Source organism: Zalophus californianus, chromosome 2 (assembly GCF_009762305.2).
Source record: "Zalophus californianus isolate mZalCal1 chromosome 2, mZalCal1.pri.v2, whole genome shotgun sequence".
NCBI classification, from domain to species: Eukaryota; Metazoa; Chordata; class Mammalia; order Carnivora; family Otariidae; genus Zalophus; species Zalophus californianus.
Window position 1 is genome coordinate 116,959,135 of NC_045596.1, and position 21,231 is coordinate 116,980,365.

At 39.1% G+C, this 21,231-nt stretch overlaps 1 long non-coding RNA gene across 1 annotated transcript; it reads right to left on the bottom strand.

Moving 5' to 3' along the window:
- Window positions 1-4,694: 4,694 nt before the first annotated feature.
- Window positions 4,695-21,133, bottom strand: LOC113924280. Its single transcript, XR_003520619.1, has 3 exons — window positions 21,013-21,133; window positions 20,786-20,887; window positions 4,695-4,817 (listed from the first exon to the last, which is right to left on the bottom strand). It is a non-coding gene; the product is annotated as an uncharacterized LOC113924280 (long non-coding RNA).
- Window positions 21,134-21,231: the final 98 nt, after the last annotated feature.

Below are 21,231 nucleotides of genomic sequence, written 5' to 3' on the forward strand. Positions count from 1 at the left end.
ATAGAAGACTACAGTTTGATTTACAGAGGCAGCAAATTTGAGGGTCTTGAGTACTGGGTCTTCGGTTTTGAAACCTGTGTACTAATGCTAGCTTTTTCCTGTGACTCAGAATTTAATTTTTCACTGAGAATTTGTCAATTCTGAAAAAAAAAATGACAACAATAGCAGCAGTATGCATTCCTATCAAGCTGTTTACCTCTCCTATCATGAAGGGAAACCAAAAATACGAAAGAATTTGCATCCTTCCCTTTGGGGGACCAACAGGTGGAGGAGCACATTTTGTGGCTTTACCCCAGAGTTCCCCAATGACAAATGGAGCTATTCTTGCACAACTACAGTTTGCTACTTGAGTTTAGTGCATGAGTGGACTGTACAAAAAAGAAAGGTTGACTCCTCATGGGTGTCTGTACACACACACACACACACACACACGCACGCACGCACACACACACAAAGGCACCCATCTTTCATCTCATGAAGATGGTGGGAATGGCAGCCACAAGCTCCAAGACCAAAACGTAGGGACAGAAAGGACTGAAGTGGTGTAATGGGCAATGGGGGAAGCGTCTTTGAGGAAACTGACCTGTGCAGTATTCCACTGTGACATCCTTGAGGTCAGAAACCCCATCCTAATTGTGCTGGCTGATTAGAAGAAAGAAGCAGGAAGTGAACGAGACTTGAGTCTTGAGCAACATAGTCAAGTCATGCTGAATTAGAGATCTTAATCTGCTCCAGTGACCTTAGAAGAAACAGAAGCTTTCATACTGGCTACTTCTAGACTCCTGTGATATACTCCCACAAGGTTTCCAGCTTTGTTGATCACCATCCTAAAGAACTCCTTGAAAGTCATAGAGAAGTCCAAGTTCTGGGGAAGCCATTTTAGTCCCTTTTCCCTACCATGCACTCTGATAGCATGACCATCTTTATCTTTTCTTTGAGCCTGCTGTGAAGCAAAACTTCCAGACGGGAACTATGGACACATCATCAGTGCTGCTGGTCTAGAATAGCAAAGAAATCTGAGATGCCATAGCAGTGATGAAAAAGAAATTATGTGGCTTCCTCCCCAGACTTTGATGATATCTCTCCGGATGCCAAAAAGAAGAACATGATGAATAAGTACCTGTACCAGGTTGTCCTGAGGCTCTGGCTCTGAGCCAAAGTTGGTAGTTCTAAGGAGTTGAACTAGATTTCCTTTTCTTTAAGCCAACTCTGCATCATCCTCCCATGTCCATCTGATAGGGCCCAGTGTCTCCGTGTCAAAAAAGAGGTCTTTGTGTAGAAACTCCAGTATATGTGCCACTTCTGCTTCCTGCTTAATGTGGATCAACAGAACTCTTTGTCACTGTACTATGAAAGAGTACTCTGCTGCCCATCTAAAGGTAAGCAAACCTTTATATAAGCCCACAGAGTGGGCCCTGGTGGTCCTGAATTACTAGCAGCAGTGGGGTGTGCCATCAGCTGTCTAGCAAGAGCTATCATATCAACAATTTCACAAATAGAATTTTGGCCTTCTGTGTGCCAGATGTCTGTGTTAGGCACTGGTAAGAAAGCAGAGCAGTGTAGGGCCCAATCCCAACCTCAGTGATGACCAACGAGACTCAGAGCAAGAGATGCAGTGATGGCACTAATATGAAGTGGGTATGGGAACATATAAAGGAGGCTTCGAGGGCATGCATGGGGATCTAAAAAGGCTCCCCTTGAACTCACACCAAAAACTGGGCAGAAGTAAGCCAAGCAAAGGTTGGGAGGGGGTACTCAGTGGGGAGCTAGGAAACAGCCAGAGCAAGGCCCAGATCTGTTTCAGCAAATCCTCCAGTCGTTCCCTCACAGGAGCACGAGTGTGGGAGGTTGTGCTGAGAAATGAGGCCGAGGCTGGGGAGGTCAGCGGGACCCAGGTTGTGCAAGGCCATCCAAAAGTTTAGACGCTATCCCGGTGACAATGCTTCCATTGAAAGGATTAAAGCTGATTCACGCTTTTGACTTTGGCAATGCAATAGATGTGAAAGATAGTGTTTTCTAGAGTGTGTTTCTGAAGAACCTGGTCTTATAAGATGTTTCACCAGAAAGGCTTCTGAGCCAAGTAAGTTTAGGAGATGGCACTGGGTCTCTCTCAAAGATTCATGACCACATTGAAGGCCACAAGAAAGCTTGCAGCAAAATATATTTAGCTGCGTTTAACGTAGTAATGCCCAAATCCTGTTATGTCCCACAAAATGAAACATATTAGAGAAAGCTCTGTGGAGGAGAGAGTAAAAATCGAAGACAGTTCCAAATCCACTTAAGTTCACAGTGATTACCTGGGCAGGCAACCTCTGACAAAGACTGCACTCCCTTTACCATCTGCTCTGCCAGAATCACCAGCACCCAGGGCTCAGGCTCTTCCCCCAACCTTCCCGGGGAGTGTTGAGTCTGACCTTGGAGTAGTCAGGAAGTAGCAACACAAAGGCACAAATCGCAGAGGGTGAATTTGACTAGCCTTTCTCAGCATTAGAACTTCAGGTATGTTATATTAATATCTATCTCTATATAATAAAACCTCCTTATTAGGGGGAAAGGTCAGCTTTATTTAACTGAAAATCTTAATTATGTAATATCTTTAAAGATATAGAGTTTCATTACTTTTGAAGCATGTGCTCTGTCTAGTCTAACAATTACTGGCCTGTTGGAATTATTTTAATGAGCTCCTTCTACCTAGTAAACCAACTGTATATAGGTGAGACATACCACATGGACTAGGGGTGTTTCAGAGTATGTTTCCTTAAGTATTTAAATATTTCTAGCAAGACCCTGTTTACATTATTAATTTTCACTTTGTATTAAGAAAGCATTTACTAAGTTCTGGACCATGTCATAAATTTTGAGAAGAATATGAATTAAAGGGATTTATTTTCTTACTCATGTATTTTAATATGTGTATAATAGTTTTATGGTTATTAGGAGAAAGGTTATCTAAAGTCCATAGCAGACAAAATTTTTAAAACCCTCTCATTGTGTTGAACGTATGCCTCTACTCTCAGTGCTAAATAATTTGATATAATAAGGCATCTGTCTTGAACAAGGTCTTGCTTCCATATAAGATGTTGAAGACTTTTGAAGTTAGGGAAAATGTTTATAAAATCTTTTATTTATTGAAGGCCTATGAGCAGAAAACCTGTTAACTTTAGAAACAAGTATTTAACAAACAATCAAAGAACTGAATAATTGTACTTTCTTGTAAGCATTTGTTGGTGATCAGTAATAGCATAGGATATAATTTTTAATGGTCAGTATTCATTGAAAACTGGCTCTGTTCCGGGTTCTATTATTTATTCACTTCATTAGTGAAGAAACTGAGGCACAGGGAGTTTAAGGAACTTTCCCCCAAACTAATCCCCACAGATTAAAGGTGGCAGAATCTGAATCCGAACCCAAACAGTCTGACCCCAGAGTACAAGCTATTGAAGAAACACGACATGGAAATAGGTTCCTAAGCTTCCTTCAAATTTTAAGATTCTACATTTCTCTGAAACTAAAATTACTGTGTTTTACCCACATCTCACTTTAGCAGAGACTTGTTGCTGCAGTTTAGAAGGCACTCAGCCCAGGAGTCTTCCTTCCAGAAAGCTGTCTCTGCCCATTGCTCTCTCCGTCCCTGTTCTGGGTTAGTGACTTCCTCGGCGTTCTGAGAATCATGAGAATTGCCCTGTCTTGGCACTTACATGATCACATTGTACTAATAAACTGTCTATTTACTTGTTTATCTCTCACTTGTGTTTTATCGGTCTTTGGACCTAGCACGGAGCCTGGCCAGGACAGAGCTTCATAACAGTGTCAGGGGAGTGAGTGGGAAAGAGCGAACGGTTCACAATTTACCAAAGTTATAAAGTTGGAAAGGGACTTGTGACCAGTCCTGAACAGTTGTCCTAGAGGAGAGGAATACTGTGCTGCCATTTTGTAAGAACCATTTGGATGCAATATAAGACAATCACAGTATGATGTAATCTGTTTTTCAAAAGGCTGTTTCTTTGGGGTTTGAGGTATTCTGTAAATTGGCTTGGAGGAGTACAGGGGTGGAAGGGAGGCAGATGAGAGTCAAGCCAGCCTCTTACAGATTCTCTCACGGCACCCTGCTGTCTGTCCTGATGCAAGAGGAAGGGGCTTACGTTAATTGTACACCCATGGCCATATGTCAGATATTAGGCCAGGTTTTTTCATACGTTCAGCAGCCTAATAATCCCAGAACTCTAGAAGATATATAAACCAGAGTTGGCCCAAATGTGCCTTTAACATGAATTCAACTATATGCTCTCAATTTATTTGTGTGTGTGTAAATAGCTACTTCATCTGTACTGAAAAATAAACAGCGAAGGAAAGGGGATTATTTTGGAGTTGCTGAGAGTCAGTAGAGGGATGTACCAAATCATGCATACTTATTTTACTTCATGGATAATGTAAGGGTTTTAAGATAACTGCAACTAGATGCCTCAGAAAAATGTAACTTCACCATATCATGACTCCCATTTTATGGAGGAGAAAATAAGTCTTAAAGAGTTTACATAAGTTGTATTCAAATCAGCTCTCAAGCCCCTGTATTTGGCACCTGTCCGGATTCCCCGTTGTGTGGTTTTGTTGCTGTTCTATGGGGCCCTTAGCCATCTTGTCTCTGCTCTTGTCATCCATTCAGCAAATATTTGTTGACTATTGGCAAGTCCTGTGATAGGTGCAAGGGATGCATACTTGAACAGAAATCTTTTCCTCTCCACGGGAGCTTCAGGAAATGTAAATCATACTACAGGCTGACATGAGAGAAGTCTAGTCAGCTCTTGATTGACCAGAGCCTGAGGGAGGGATAGGAAAAGGTTTGTCACAGTTAAAACAAAACTAGTAGGAAGGGGATTGGATAAAATAATTAACCTAAGCTTAGTTGGAATTACAGCTGATATTAGGCAACGGTTTACCATCCTCTACATGCCATCCAAATAGTAAAAGACAATATGATAGAATAGTTTAAGAACACAAAGCATCACTTTTGTTGTCTGATGGAGAATCGCGCCAAGATACCTGTTTAATGGCTTGACATTTTTCCTCAGCTGTGCTCCCCTTTTAACATTGGAACAGAGCCTAGGCAGCGTTAGTTTGTCTCTGCGCAAACTACATTCTTCACTGTTACTCTAGTAGACAGTCCAGGTCAGCGGTTTTTAAGCCATGTTGAGCCCTGAGAATTCCCTCAGAGGGCCTCAGGGGCTGCTGTATGTCGGGGGAGGAACAAATGGGTCTGGGCCACTCTTTAACCCAGCTGCCTTCTTTTCCAAATTGGAGTAAAATTTCCTTTGAATAAGGGTTCCACAGCTAAAAAGAGTTGAAAATGTTCTACATTTCACCTTATTTTTGCTAGCAAACTCTCCCTCCTTCCCCCAGGCAACCCTCACCCTCCAACCCGTACATACTATCATTTCATTCTCTTCTTGGTGTCACTAAACCCTGGTTCACATTGGCTCTGAATCGGTTAACTTTGTGGGTTTTTTTTAAAGATTTTATTTATTTATTTGAGAGAGAGAATGAGAGAGAGAGAGAGAGCACAAGAGGGGGGAGCGGGAGAGGGAGAAGCAGATTCCCCACTTAGCAGGGAACCCGATGCGGGACTCGATCCCGGGACTCCAGGACCATGACCCAAGCCGAAGGCAGTCACCCAACCAACTGAACCACCCAGGTGCCCTGAATCGGTTAACTTTGGCTCCAAAGTTTAATGATCCACTTGCTAAATACCAACTTCTTCAAATTTCTATACATTCCTCTGAGCTAGGCAGGTTTAAGAATGACCCAACTAAGTGTGCAACAAGATGGAGAAAACTATTTTCTAGAACTCCAACGGGTGAGTACTATGCATGTTCAGAAGGAACACTAGGATTATCTGCTTGGAATAGTGGTGGGGTGTAGTTTGCAAGACCCTAGAATCATGCAAAGGTAAATAGTTGATAATCTTTTTGCTAACAAGGGTATGTCCTGGTACCACAGGGTTTTTGTCCTACTGATTGGGGCATGCAAGTTTTGGACAGAGGAGGGGAGACAGCTACTGGTGATGGAGGCTTTTCCGCTACCCTCTGTTTCTCCTAAGTGCCAAATAAAGTGATTTCAAGGGCTACCAAATGATTAGCCTACCCAGGTCATTCATATGCCTTGGGATAGTCATGCCTCAGATTATATGCTGGCCTTTGGTGAGATCAGAAAATAATCAAACGTCAAATGTGACATTTGGGGATCAGTGTATTAGTTATCTAATAATCTCCCATGAGACTCAAAACAAAGGTCTCAGCTTTGGCTACAATGCCCCTCGATTCTTCTGTATCCTCCTGCCAACTCTCTGTTAAAGAAAATCTTCAGCATGGGCAAAGTAAAAAAGTCTGTAATACCTCAGCTGCCATAAGGAACAGACCTGGCACAGGGATGAAGTAATGTCTGCCCAAGATAGTGGAAGTTCATTGATCCAATTCTGCTCACCATCCATGGATGAGTAACTGACAGATGTTGCAAAAAGACAAGAAGACAAGGCTGATTGGCAAGAGGCAGGATTCACCCAACCTTAAAGCAGAAACAGTGTGGCATCTGTTGGTTAAAATAAAGTTCTAACCATGGACATTTTGCAGGTTGATGTTACACAGATCTGTAGTCATTAGAAACTTTTATTCCTTCACAAAAAGCACTAGTTTTGTTTTGTTTAACTGCGTTAATCCACCTTAACTATTGTTGTTTTGGACTTCTCAATTACCATGCCTATGTCATTTGGTAACAGAACACCTTTATACCTTTTCAAAACCTTCCTACCTACATTCTCAGCCCATGAAGTTTGCAGAGGGGAGAGGAGACAGAACCTCTCTCCTGGCTCCAGGGGCATGTTGGTCACCCAGATTTCCTTCCTCTTGACCACAGTGATTGATTCAAAGATGGACATGTGACTGAAGCTGGTCCAGTTAAAGCTGTCTCTGGGAATTTTGCTGAAACTACCAGAAAAGGAGCAGTCTCTCCTTCAGAGATGATCATGGAAGCTAAGGACAATATAAACTTCGAGCTGTCTGGGGCCAGCTCTGATATAACATGGACAAAGTCTGTTTGAAAATAAAGCAAACCCAAAGGAAAACAGAGCCATGAAATGGAGATAGTCCTCATGGCACCATTTCTGTCCTGGATCCAGTTGGGCCTAAAGCCAGGATGCCCTGGAAATTACAATTATATGAGCCAATAATTCTCCCTTTTCCTACATTTTCCTTCTTTCTTTCCCTCTTTCCTTCCATTCTTTCAACTGTGTGTGTGTGTGTGTGTGTGTGTGTGTGGTATGAACAAAACATCCATCAGTTAGGGACTAGCTAAACAAATTTTATTATATCCAAATAATGAAATATATGCAATAATTAAAAAGACTCAGGTAAAGCCACATATAAATCATTGCATTACTTATTATAGAAAAAAAATTAGTGAAAACAACTGAAACCCTCCTTGGGAAATGAGATAAATTAAGTATATTGTATCCATACACTCAAATAAGCAACTGTTAAAATGAGTCATATGTAGCTAATTGGTTGACATTAAAAGATGGTCATGACATAGTGTTGATTAAAAAAGCAGGCTAGGGGCGCCTGGGTGGCTCAGTCGTTAAGCGTCTGCCTTCGGCTCAGGTCATGATCCCAGGATCCTGGGATCGAGCCCCGCATCCGGCTCCCTGCTCGGCAGGAAGCCTGCTTCTCCCTCTCCCACTCCCCCTGCTTGTGTTCCCTCTCTCGCTGTGTCTCTCTCTGTCAAATAAATAAATAAAATCTTTAAATAAATAAATAAAAAATAAAAAAGCAGGCTATGAAACAAGTTACTAAAACATTCTTTTATAAAATTATATAATTTGGGGTAAATAAATCTAGCAAACTCTTGAAACCAGTTAAACATTATTACCCTGGGATTTTTAGGTGCGTTTTTCCTATCATTTTATTATTTTCTATATTGCCTTAATTATATATGCATGTATACTAGGGAGAGAAAATGAAAACTTTCTATTTTCCAGAAAAAAGAAAAATAGAGAAAGGAAGAAAGGAAAGGAGGGAGAATCTGAAGAGAAGCCAGAACAGGAGTGTCTACAGTTTGAAGTTTGCCTAAACAATTTAGGAAGATTCAGGAAGGAAGTGGTACCATCTCATGAATCTTAAAAAAATGTATTTTCCAGGTGGACAGATGAGGAGAAGGCATCCAGAAAGATAAACCAGCAAAGGTGAAGTTTCACAAAAGTAAGAAGCCATGATGTCTTAAAGAATAAGTTTTCTGATATAGCTAAATAACTGTCAGTAAATTAGCAGTTTAATCTTAATAACTAGGCCAGAGTCAATTAAAGTCAATGTTAACACAAGGAATTTCATATCAGGATTGTGTATGGGATGTACAAGGGAAAAGAAAAATACGATACCTCAAGGACGCTGTTCTCTACACCCAATTGCTGACCCACACCTTTCCTTTGAGGTCTATTAAATATCTCTAACTTAGCATGTTCAAAGCAAAACTCTTTTTTTTTTTTTTTTAGGATTTCATTTATTTATTTGACATAGAGACAGAGAACACAAGTAGGCAGAGAAGCAGGCAGAGGGAGAGGGAGAAGCAGGCTCCCTGCTGAGCAGGAAGCCTCAGGCGGGGCTCCATCCCAGGACCCCAGGATCGTGACCTGAGCCAAAGGCAGACGCTTAACCAACTGAGCCACCCAGGCTCCCCTGGATACAATTAACATTTTTTTAAAAGATTTTATTTATTTATTTGACAGAGAGAGAGAGACAGCGAGAGAGGGAACACAAGCAGGGGGAGTGGGAGAGGGAGAAGCAGGCTTCCCGCAGAGCAGGGAGCCCGATGTGGGGCTGGATCCCAGGACCCTGGGACCATGACCTGAGCCGAAGGCAGACGCTTAACGATGGAGCCACCCAGGCGCCCCTGCAATTAACATTTAAATCAATAGAAAATAAAGCAGATTATCCTCCCCAAGGTGGGTGGGCCTCATCCAAACAGCTGAAGGCCTGAATAGAACAAAAAGGCTGGCCCCCTGTAAGTAAGAGAGAATCTCTCCTACCTTCACATGGGAACATTGGATTTTTTCCTGCCTTCACAGTAGCCCTTCCTGGGTCTTGAGCAGCTGGCCTTGGGACTGGAGCTACAACATCAGCCCTTCTGAGCCCACAGTTTACCAATTTGCCCTGCAGATCTTGAGGCTTATCAGCCTCATAATCATGTGAGCCAACGCCTCATAATAAACTTCTTTCTCTATATTTGTATATATGTATATCCTATTGATTCTGTTTCTCTGGAGTACTCTGACAAATATATTCTTCCTTTCCCCATAATAGAAAAAAATGGTGAAAGAGTCTACCGTACCTTAGGTATAATAACCTTGGGGCCATCCTTGACTCTCCTCTTTCTTTCACACTGAAGGTCCAATCCGAAGTAAACCATGTCAGCTCTGCCTTTTAAATACATCCAGAATCTAACCACTAACTATCTTGTCTCCTGTTACCATCATGGTCCAAACTTCCATCATCTCTCATCTGTACCAGTGCAATAGTATCTTTACTGGTCTTCCTGCTTCTGCCCCTGCCTCTTTACAGTCGACTGTCCACACAGCAGCCACAGTGCTCCTTCTCAAACATGTCAAATCATGTCCAGCCTCTGCTCAAAACCCACTAATGAGTCCCATCTGATTGGGGGTAAAATCTACTATCTTCCTCACGGCCTGCAGGCCCCTGCAGGATCTGGATTCCCCTGCTACCTTCCTGGCTCTGTCTTCTACCACCCCCAGTTCACTCTGTTTCCTTGACTCCTTGGCTATTTTCTTCTTTTTCTCCTTCTTCTTCTTCTTCTTCTTCTTCTTCTTCTTCTTCTTCCTCTTCTTCTTCTTCTTCTTTTTAAATAGGCCAGGAATTCCCTCTGTTGAAATACTCTATTCTCAGATCTCCATAGGGTCCTACCTCATTTCCTTCAGGTATGTCCCTCAGACCTTCCCTGCCACCCTCTATGAAATAATCTTCTCCACCACCTCCTTACATCCTCTTACTCTTTTCTGCGGGCATGTTTCACCAGCAGACATATAGTGCATCTTATTTTATCTTCTGAGTCTCCTTCTAGAATGTGAGGCCCATGAAAGCGGACAATTGCCTTGCTTCTGTATCCTCTGCACTTGATACCTGTTGGCTGATGAATTAAATTTCTTTCCATACATTGAAGGAAACAATACTTTTGATGTAATCATAGTTAACAATTATTGATCCCATACCATATATTGGGCACTATGCCATGCTTCTTACATAAATTAACTCATTTAGTTCTCACAACAACCCTTGGGGACTCAGAGCATTTTTTGAATGAGAAAAGTAAGGCAGAGATAACCTTACTAATGTCACGTGCTGATAAGGGATGGAACCTGGATTCTGGCCCAGGCCAACTCCAGAGGCCACACTCAACAGCTAGGTCTCCCATTCAGAATATACTTCTTGCAAATTCATCAGGAGATACTGAAGAACAAGCAAGGATGAAAAAGACTATCCCCTAAATTTATGCTTCAGGGGTAAAAAATATTTCCCACTGTATAGTATCTCTCCCAGTTCACAGCTTAGCAGCACAGCAGAAAGTAAACACGAGGTAGAAAGATCAGAGGACTCCCCTGAAGTTCACACTGTGACACTTTTGAAGCAATTTGGTCAAGACTAACAAGGTAACAGCTAAGTCTTGCTTGAAAACCTTTCTCGGGTCACGCATACCTTGTAAGTTAGTAGGAGCTTCATAAGCCCATTTGAAGATGCACACAGTCCTTTTGATCCTTGTAAATTTAGTCATTTGTATATTCAACAAATATTTATAAGCACCATTAGGTGTCAGGCACAGTTCCAGGCACTGGAGGTATAGAAATATCTTCTTTCATGAATTTTCATCCCCATTTGTAAAGAAATGGAGCTTATGTATCATAGTGACTTGGAGCTAAACTCTGTAGTCAGACTTGGGTACAAATCCCAGCCCTGCTGTTACTAGTTACATGACCTCGGGCAAGTTACATAACTTGTCTAAATCTCCAGTTTCTTTGTTTATAAAACGGAGGCAACATTGATAATCAGATCTACCACACTGGTTGGCCTATTAGGGGGATAAAATGAGATTGCCTGATACACAGTAAGCATTCAGAAATATACTACCTATGATGGTGAGAGTGGACTTGTGAAAATCTTTGTGATTTTAAATATGGTTTCGTATGTATGAAGACCTTAGAGTTTTCCTACTAGAGTCAGTTTCTCTTAAGTGACAAGAGCTTGTGCAAATTTTAGTGTCTTAAAAGAGTGCAAGTTTAGTCCACATTTTCAACCAGAATGCTGAATTTTGTGATGAAGTCATAGGGTCTTACACTCACAATTAGACATCATAATAGGGCTATTAAAAGAACTCTGATTCATTAATTCGTTCATTCTTTTTTCCTTCTGGGGTTATCTGGGAAAGCTGCCCATTTACAGAGAGCTCCTTTGGCTATCTTCCTTTGCCTTCCAGAGCCCTCAAAACAAAGTTCTTAAGTACCTCATAATGGGTCCATGAGATTGTTGATTTTGTTTATAACATGTCAGAAGTAACAATTTTTATACTACTAATAGACTCATTACAAAGTATAACGGATATCTCAGGTGGTTTCTGAATGGACTAAATATTCATATTTATTTATAGGCTCTTCTGCCTTCGTGGACATTAACGAAGAGTTTAAAACCATAAATTCTAATCCTAGGCCTGATACTAATTACCTGTTTGATCTTCATTTCATTGGTGCTTTGGTGCTTACCTTTGTGTATCAGAAAGCTATTGTCTGGGGCACCTGGGTGGTTCAGTTGGTTGAGTATCTGACCCCGGATTTTGGCAGACTCCCCGCTGAGCAGGGAGCCCGATGCAGGACTGACCTGAGCCGAAGGCAGTCGCTCAACCAGCTGAGCCACCCAGGCGCCTGTGAATCTATTGAGCTCTTAATTACTGTCCCCCATGAGCCAGGCAAATCAACCTGGGTCTATTGCACTGCCTGAGAAGAAATAAGGAATAAGTGACTGTATGTTTGCATGTCTGTTACCTTAACAGTGTGATTTTCCTTGGAATGTGTGTTGCAGTGTGACTATGTTTGATGCAGATAGATGGTTGATTCCCTGAGCTTGATGAAGTAGGGTGCTAAATAGAAGATGAGACATTTTAAGAATCCTCATCACTGCAGAGGAATTATTTTTACAAAAATAGTCACTCAATTTATAAAAATTATAACTAAATAAGGTAGAATAAATTTAAAGCATTTACCCTCTTGAATATTTAGCTGGTCACAGTCCTGAATTTTCCTTACCTCCACATACATGACTGTGGATACTTAGGCAGTTGAGTAGCTATTTACAGGAACCAACTAAAAATGAAGATCCTTAAGAGCAAGTAGGTATGAAAAAGGACTGATTAGAAATTTTAGAAAAAAATGCGTCCTTTAAAATTAAAAATCTTAATAGATGGGATAAAGTCAAGACTGAAATTAGCCAAAGAGAGAACTGGAAAATAGTGCTGGGGAATTTACACTGAATGCAGCATAAGGAGACAAGAAACTATGAAAGAGAAGTTAAGTCATGAATAATATATGGAAAGGCTCCAAAATAAATCTATAGGAGTTCCAGGGGAAAACAGATGAAAGAGAAAGACAGAGAAACAATATTTGGAGAGATAATGGTTGAAAATTTTCCACAATTGAAGACCTATCCTTGAAGTAAAAGTTCACAACAAATTCCAAGCAACATAAATAAAAATAAATTCACATTGTAGGGAAACTGTAAAATATCAAGGGCAAATTGGACAATCCTAAAAGCTACCATAGAAAACAGACATGTTGCCTATTAAAAACGGACAATCAGGCAGGCAGCAATCTCCTCATCAGCACTGATAGATGAAATAACTATCCAAACAGCCAAAGGAAAATAATTCCTTATCTAGCTAAATTCTCACAGTGAAACTAATCTATCACGCAAAAGAATGACAAAATAGACACCTCACCCATGGGAAGTTTATCCCTAATAGACCCACTACAGAATTAACTTGAATATAAAAAAAAGAGCCGAATAATATTATAACAATAGCTAACACTTTACATACACCAGCTACTTTTAATCCTCACAATAACCCCATGTCATAGATACATATTTTAACCCCATTTCACAGTAAGGAAACTGAGATACAGAAAAATTAAGATCTCATAGCTAGTAAGAATCAGGATTTGAACCAGGCAGGCCAGGGAGACATTGCATGAAAGCAATAATAATAAGCAAAGAAGTTGAGAAAATAAGTGGATATATTTTAATTAACCATTGACTATAATAATAAACTTTTTGTGATTAAAAAAAGGAAACACTAAAATTCTATATAATTCTATATAATAATAATATCAGGAGTTGTTCTATGTCTAAATCATGCTAAGACCCTCAGTGTGTTTAGGAGAATGGTTATAAATAGTAATTTAAAACTTTCTACAAAAATGTATAGTTGCATAGGTTAAAAATAGGGGAAGGGGGGTGGGGGGATGAGTTAGCCTGGTGATGGGTATTAAGGAGGGCACGTTCTGCGTGGAGCACTCGGTGTTATACATAAACAATGAATCTTGGAACACTACATCAAAAACTAATGAGGTAATGTATGGTGATTAACATAACATAATAATAAAAAAAATGTGCTTCAAAAAAAAATAAGGGTAACAACAAGAATAGAAATACAACTTAGAGTTCCAAGATCAGCAAAGAAATTTAAAAATGGAATAAAGGCATTTATCAATTCAGCAGAAAGCAAGAAAAAGAGAAGGAAAATTATGATAAGGAAAAGAATGGCAAAAGGAAAACAAAGACAGTAGTAAAGACATATTCAAATACATCACTAATCACAATAAATAATTGTGAAATGAAATTTGCATATTAAAAGAACTTACTAACCTATTATATTTTTTTACAATTAGCCAAGAAATGTTATTATCCAAGTTTCATATCTGCCTCCTACAGATTAGTATTATCTTAATCAATGATACATTGAGAACATTCAAGAGATGTATCTTGCATTTCTAATTTAAAAACCCATATTTAAAAATTGAGACTTGTGTTTACATAACCATGATGATAAGGGAAATTAAAACCCAGACAGATGGATATTTATAAAAACTGATATTTCAGGAAAGGACTTGAAGTAAGAAGTTCTATCCAACTGTTTCTTTAATTAGGGAACAATTATTTTAGAATAGGGTTTGTCCTAATTGTACTCTAGACTATGTCAAAGGGAAAACTTTTAGCAATCTTCAAACTTTCTTTCACCTAAAATTTTAGATGGATTCCTTCCCAGAACGATTTTCTAATCAACATTATAGGAAATCTTCTAGTTGATAAAAGGCCAAATGTCTACATACTTCTTAAAAGTTGAATGAATTTTTTAATGTATTAATGCAGATGGCATCCGGTATTTAACATACTGAACCAGAAAGAATAATTTGTATTGTCCATGTGCTGCATGAATATGAAATTAAAATGTAATTCTCATTGATCAAAACTTAGGAGTCCATGTCATGATGAACTCCAAGAACACAGATTTCTGCATCTTCTGTGCAAAATGTACTTTGCAGTAGTAACAACCTTCTGAGTTTTCAGGTTGTCATTATCTTGCTCTTTTTGATTGCAAAGTGCAAAAAATTTCTGAACAAATTGCCTGCACATTGAGAGCTTCCTGCAGCTACCACCACAATCAATACAGAAAAGTGTTTCATCATCTAGGGCTTCCTCCTGCTACTCCTTTAAAGCCACACCCACTTCCTACCCATCTCTAACCCCTGGCAACCACTAATCTTTTCTCTATCTCTATAATTTTGTTATTTCAACAGTGTTATATAAATGGAATCATTCAGTATGTAACCTTTTTTTTTCTCATCCATCATTATTCTCTTGGGTTTCATCTAAGTTATGATGTTTATCAATATTTCTTTCCTTTTCTTGGTGAATACTCTTCTTTGGCATAGATATACCACAGTTTATCCATTCACCCATTGAAGGACAATTGGATAATTTCCAGTTTGGGGCTATTATGAAAAAGCTGCTATTAACATTCATGTACAAGTTTCTGCATGAACGTAAGTTTTCATTTCCCTGTGGTAAATGTCCAGGAGCACAGTTGCTAAATTATATGATAAGTACATGTTTACTTCTTAAAAAAGGCCAAACAATTTTCCTGATTGGATGTACTATTTAACATTCCTACCAGCAATGTATGAATGATCCAGTTTCTCTGCATTCTTGCAGCATTTTGTGTTGTCATTATTGTTAATTTAATCCATTCTGATAGGTATGTAGTGATATCTTGTCAGTTTAATGTATATTTCCCTAAGGGTTAATGAAGTTGCCTTTCATTTTATGTGCTTACTTGCCATCTGTATGTTCTGTTTGGTGAAGTGTGTGGTCATGTCTTTGGCCCATTTGCTAATTTGATTATGTGTTTATTTACTATGGTACTTGGAGAATTCTTTTTTTTTTTTTTAGATTTTATTTATTTGACAGAGAGAGCACAAGCAGGAGAGAGAAGGAGAAGCAGGTTCCCTGCTGAGCAAGGAGCCCGATGTGGGACTTGATCCCAGGACCCTGGGATCATGACCTGGGCCGAAGGCAGCCCCGTAACTGACTGAGCCACCCAGGCGTCCCGGTACTTGGAGAACTCTTTATATTTTCTGGATACAAGTCGTTTGTCAGATATATGTTTTGCAAATATTTTCTCCCAAGTTGTAATTTGTCTTTTCATTCTCTTAAGAGTCTTTCCCAGAGCAAAAGTTTTTAATTTTGATGAAGTCCAAATTAATAGCTTCTCCTTTTATGGATTCGTGCTTTTGCAACTTCGTCAACAATAAGCTGAATCTATTTCTGTGGATTTCTTTCTGGGTTCTCTATTCTGTTCCGTGGAGGATCTATGTGTCTATCCCTCCACCCGTGTCACAGTTTTGATTACTGTAGCCATCTAAGTCTTGAAACCGGGTAGGCTGATTCCTCCCACTTTATGCTTTTTTTTTTTTTTTCAGAATTGTTTTAGCTATTCTAGTTCCCTTTTCATTTCACAGAAGTTTTAGGTAATCTTAACTATGTCTACAAAAAACCTTGCCTGGTATTTTTATGGAAATCACATTAAACTTGGGAAAATTGACATCTGTATTGTGTTGAGTCTTTTAATCCATGAATGCAGTATGTCTCTTCATTTATCCAGATCATCTTATAATTTTTATCATACAGATTCTATACATTTTTGTTAGATTTATACTTAAGTATTTAATATTCTTTGGAGCATTTGTAAATAGTATAGCATTTTTTAAAAATTCAGTTTCTACCAGTTTGCTGTTAGTATATAGAAATGCCATTGATTTGGGCATGTTGATCTTCTGTCCTGCTACTTGCTGAACTCACTTATGAGTTCTAGGAGGTTTTGGTAGTGGTGGTGGTGGGGGATTCCTTTGGATTTTCTAACTATATAATCATGTTATCTGAAAATAGAGACCTTTTTATTTCTTTCATTCAACATACTGTATTTTTAAAAATTTAAGTTCTGTGCTTCGTTCAAAATACATAGCTTAAAAAGATTCTGAAAATTTGAAAACAAAGAATAGAACAAGATATGCCAGGTAAACACACACACACCCCAAATGTTAGAGATTTTCTTAATATTAGAAAAACTAGAATATAAGCATTAATAAAGATAAAAATGGGATACTACAGAAGTACCAATCCACCAAGAATACATAATTTTCATAAACTTCTCTGAAACTAACAACATGGTCTTGATATCAGTAGAGCAAAAACTGACAATTATAAAGGCAATTTTTCAAAATATGGTGTGATATTTGAACACACTTATATTAAAAACTAATTAATTAGAAAAAATTGCAAGGAAATAAACAATATGAACAATAAAGTTATCAAGTTTGAGTTAATGTGGGTACACACACACCCCACATCCAAATAATAGAGAGTATGCTTTAATCAAGCCCTAGTGGAACTTCTATAAAACAAACCATACAAGTGAGGTTACAAATTTTAAAGTAAAGTTGCCATATAGACCACAGTCTCTCGTCATGGTACATTTAAATTAGAAACAAACAAAAAAAGAAAATTGAAAAAGCACGTATGTTTGGAGTATTGAAGATACACTTAAATATCCAATGATTAAGTAGGAAACCACAGTGGAAATAATAAAATATTTAGAAATAAACACTATGAAATTACCACCTGTCAAAAACTGAGATAGGCTAAATGATACTTAAAGATAAGTTTAGCCTTAAAATTAACAAGTCAGGAGGGCGCCTGGGTGGCTCAGATGGTTAAGCGTCTGCCTTGGGCTCAGGTCATGATCCCAGGGTCCATCAGGCTCCCTGCTCCTTGGGAGCCTGCTTCTCCCTCTGCCTCTCTCTCTCTTTCTCTCTCTCTGTCTCTCATGAATAAATAAATAAAAAGTTTAAAAAAAATTAACAAGTCAGGAAACGACAGTTGTTGGCGAGGATGCAGAGAAAGGGGAACCCTCCTACACTGTTGGTGGGAAAGCAAGCTGGTGCAACCACTCTGGAAAACAGTATGGAGGTTCCTCAAACAGTTGAAAATAGAGCTACCATATGATCCAGCAACTGCACTACTGGGTATTTACCCCAAAGATACAAATGTAGGGATCCGAAGGGGTACTTGCACCCCGATGTTTATAGCAGCAATGTCCACAATAGCCAAACTGTGGAAAGAACCAAGATGTCCATCGACAGATGAATGGATAAAGAAGATGTGGTATATATACACAATGGAATATTATGCAGCCATCAAAAGGAATGAGATCTTGCCATTTGCAACGATGTGGATGGGACTGGAGGGTGTTATGCTGAGTGAAATAAGTCAATCAGAGAAAGACATGTAATATGACCTCACTGATATGAGGAATTCTTAATCTCAGGAAATAAACTGAGGGTTGCTGGAGTGGGGGTGGGGTGGGAGGGATGGGGTAGCTGGGTGACAGACATTGGGGAGGGTATGTGCTCTGGTGAGCGCTGTGAATTGTGCAAGACTGTTGAATCACAGATCTGTACCTCTGAAACAAATAATGCAATATATGCTAAGGAAAAAAAAAAAGGAGAAGAAGATAGCAGGAGGGGAAGAATGAAGGGGGGAAATCGGAGGGGGAGACGAACCATGAGAGACGATGGACTCTGAAAAACAAACTGAGGGTTCTAGAGGGATAGGGGGGTAGGGGGATGGGTTAGCCCAGTGATGGGTATTAAAGAGGGCACATTCTGCATGGAGCACTGGGTGTTATGCACAAACAATGAATCATGGAACACTACATCAAAAACCAATGATGTAATGTAGGGTGATTAACATAACAATAAAAAAATTTAAAGAAAAAAATAAGTTTAGCCTTAAATTCAGAAAGAAAACTGAAAATAAGTGAGCTAGAATAACAGAGTAAACCTGGATAGAGTGAAAGGTAGGAAAAAATGATAATAAAGCTGAAATTAATAAAGGAAAAAACAAAGACTAAGAGAAAACAAGAAAATCCAAACAAGAAAATCCAAAATCGGCTCTTTTAAGCTATTTTGCATCTAATTCTTTGAACTGGGGAATCATTCACATGCTTCAAAATTCAAAATGTATGAACTGGTATGTAATTAAAAGCTTCCTTTCCATTTCCTTTGAACGACCATCCAATTTCCCTCTGAAAAACAAATATCATTTTCTTTCTCATCTTTCCAGTGATAATTTTTGTACCCTAAGCCAGTATACACAGTATAGTGCCCCCAACCATCTGGATATATTTTTCAGATCTTTAGCAAGACTTGAGTAAGAGGGGGAGAGAGAACACAAACAATATTGGGAATGAATAAAAGGACATAACTATGGCTGTGGTAGAGATTCTTAGCATCTTAATTAAATATTATACCAGTGATTTTTCATACATATGTCAATAAACTGGAAAACCCAAATGAAGTAGATGATTTTTCAGAAAAATATAAATTATCTGGGTCAGTCATGGTCCAGTCATGAAAACAGAGCCTCTCCAGGTAGTCCAATGAGAGACTTGAATACAGGAGATTTGCTACAAAAGGAGAACTTCAAAGTAAAACATCAGGTGGTGAGGCAACCCTACGATTAGTATCATCAGGAAACTGTTACCACCCCTGGGGCTGGAAGGATCGGGCATTACTAGAGTGTAAGAACAACGTCGCTGATGGGAGCTGGATTTGTGGCAGGGGCTGAAAGGGAACCAGACCATGGGAGCTAGAACCCCAGAAGAGACAGCCACTGCTGGAGGCAAAGAGAAGACAGGAGAAATAGCGAGGTTTCTCCCTTCCTCCTACCCACTAGTCTTCTGCCAGGGCTTACCATTGACCCAAACTAGCTAATTGGATAGGAAATCTCAGAGATGTAGGTTGCAGCAGGAAAGCAGAGAAATGATCTGAGAGCAAATAAGAAAAAAATTGACATCCTAAAATTAACTCTAGAAAAAAACAATAAACCATTTAAATAATTTAAATTTATTTAAATTATTTAACCATTTAAATAATGAGATCTGCAAGTAAAATATTTTCTATACCCTCCCTAACATCTTAATCTCCAAAGACCCTAGACCCAGACAGTTTTATAAGAATTAAGCAGATAGTAATCCTAGTATTATGTAAGTTATATTAGATAACTTAAAAATGGGAAAGCTACCCCATTTATTTTATGAAGCCACTATAGCCTGAAAACTAAAACTAGAGAGGGAGAGCATAAGAAAAAGATAATCATAAAACAATGATATCTCATTTATGAACATAGACAGGAAAATCCTAAGTAAAATAAAAACAAATTGAATTCAACACACATATATGTCTGTATCTATATGAATGATACATCATAATTAAATGGAGTTTTCCCATCATGCAAGGATGTTTCAACATCATAAAATATATAAAGGTAATCGGCATTGTCAGATGGAAAGAGAAAAATCATTCTCAACAAATACAAAAAGTATGTTGGGATAAAATAAAATATTTAAGGTTTTTTAAAAATCTTAGTAAATTATGAATAGAAGGGAATTCCTTAAATCTTATTTCTAGGTTCACTGTCTCCACTTCATCACCAATATTTTATCCTCAACCCAACAAAATCAGGCCATAACCCGCACCATTTCACTGCCAAAATTAATGGAAAATTGTTAGTCTCTTAGCAGCTTTTGACAAAGAGGATGTCTCCCTCCTTCTTGCAATAGTTTCTTCCTTAGTGCACTATGACTACACTCCCCTGGTTTTTTCACCTAGATCAGCGGTCATCCACTGTCACTCTTATTTGCTGGTGCCACCGTATCTTTCTGATATGTAAATGTTAAAGTTCCCTGTGTTCAGCCTTCCATCCTCTGTTTTCCCTCCTCTCTTTATAATTGCCATCCTGAGTGACTTTAAACACTACATGTGCACTGATAACATCCCAAGGCATGTCCAGCTCCAACCCCTTTGCTGACATCTTTACTGAATGTAAAATAACTGTCTCAAACATAACTTGTCCAAAGCAGAGCTCTTGGTTTCCATTCTTTCCCCACCAACACTCACACTTTTCCTCTTTAGAGCCTTCCTTACTCTGTAAAGGCAACTCCATTTTACCAGTTGCTCAGGCCAGAGATGTATGGTCATCCTTAAATGCTCTTTCCCACCACCTTGCATCCATCATTAAATCTTGTTGGTTTTATCTTCAAACATATTTTTAATTCAACCAGTTCTTACCACCTTCACAGCTACCAACACAGTCCAAGCCAGCATAATCTCTTATGCAATTGCTTCCCGATTGGTCTCTCAGTTCCCACTCTTGTTGCCCTACAGTCAATCCTGCGAACAGCAACCAGAAAGAACCTCTTAGAACATAATTTAATTCAAATCATGTCCCTTTTATGACTCCCCTGAATCTTCTACCAGTACTCAGAATAAATTCCAGACTTCTTGCCATCACCTACATGGCCTGACAATACTGCCTGGGTGACCTGTCTCCTACTGTTCTCCCTGTTTGCATCCTTCTATCAAACTGATCTTCATCAGCTTCTTGGACATACTAGGCTCATGCTTATTTAGCATTTCTTTTATTGCCCCCTGCATAGACTGCCTTTCTTCCAGCCCTTCACATGACCTGTGATGCTCAACCAGATCCCCTTTAAAGGCTCTTGTTACCTCACCTT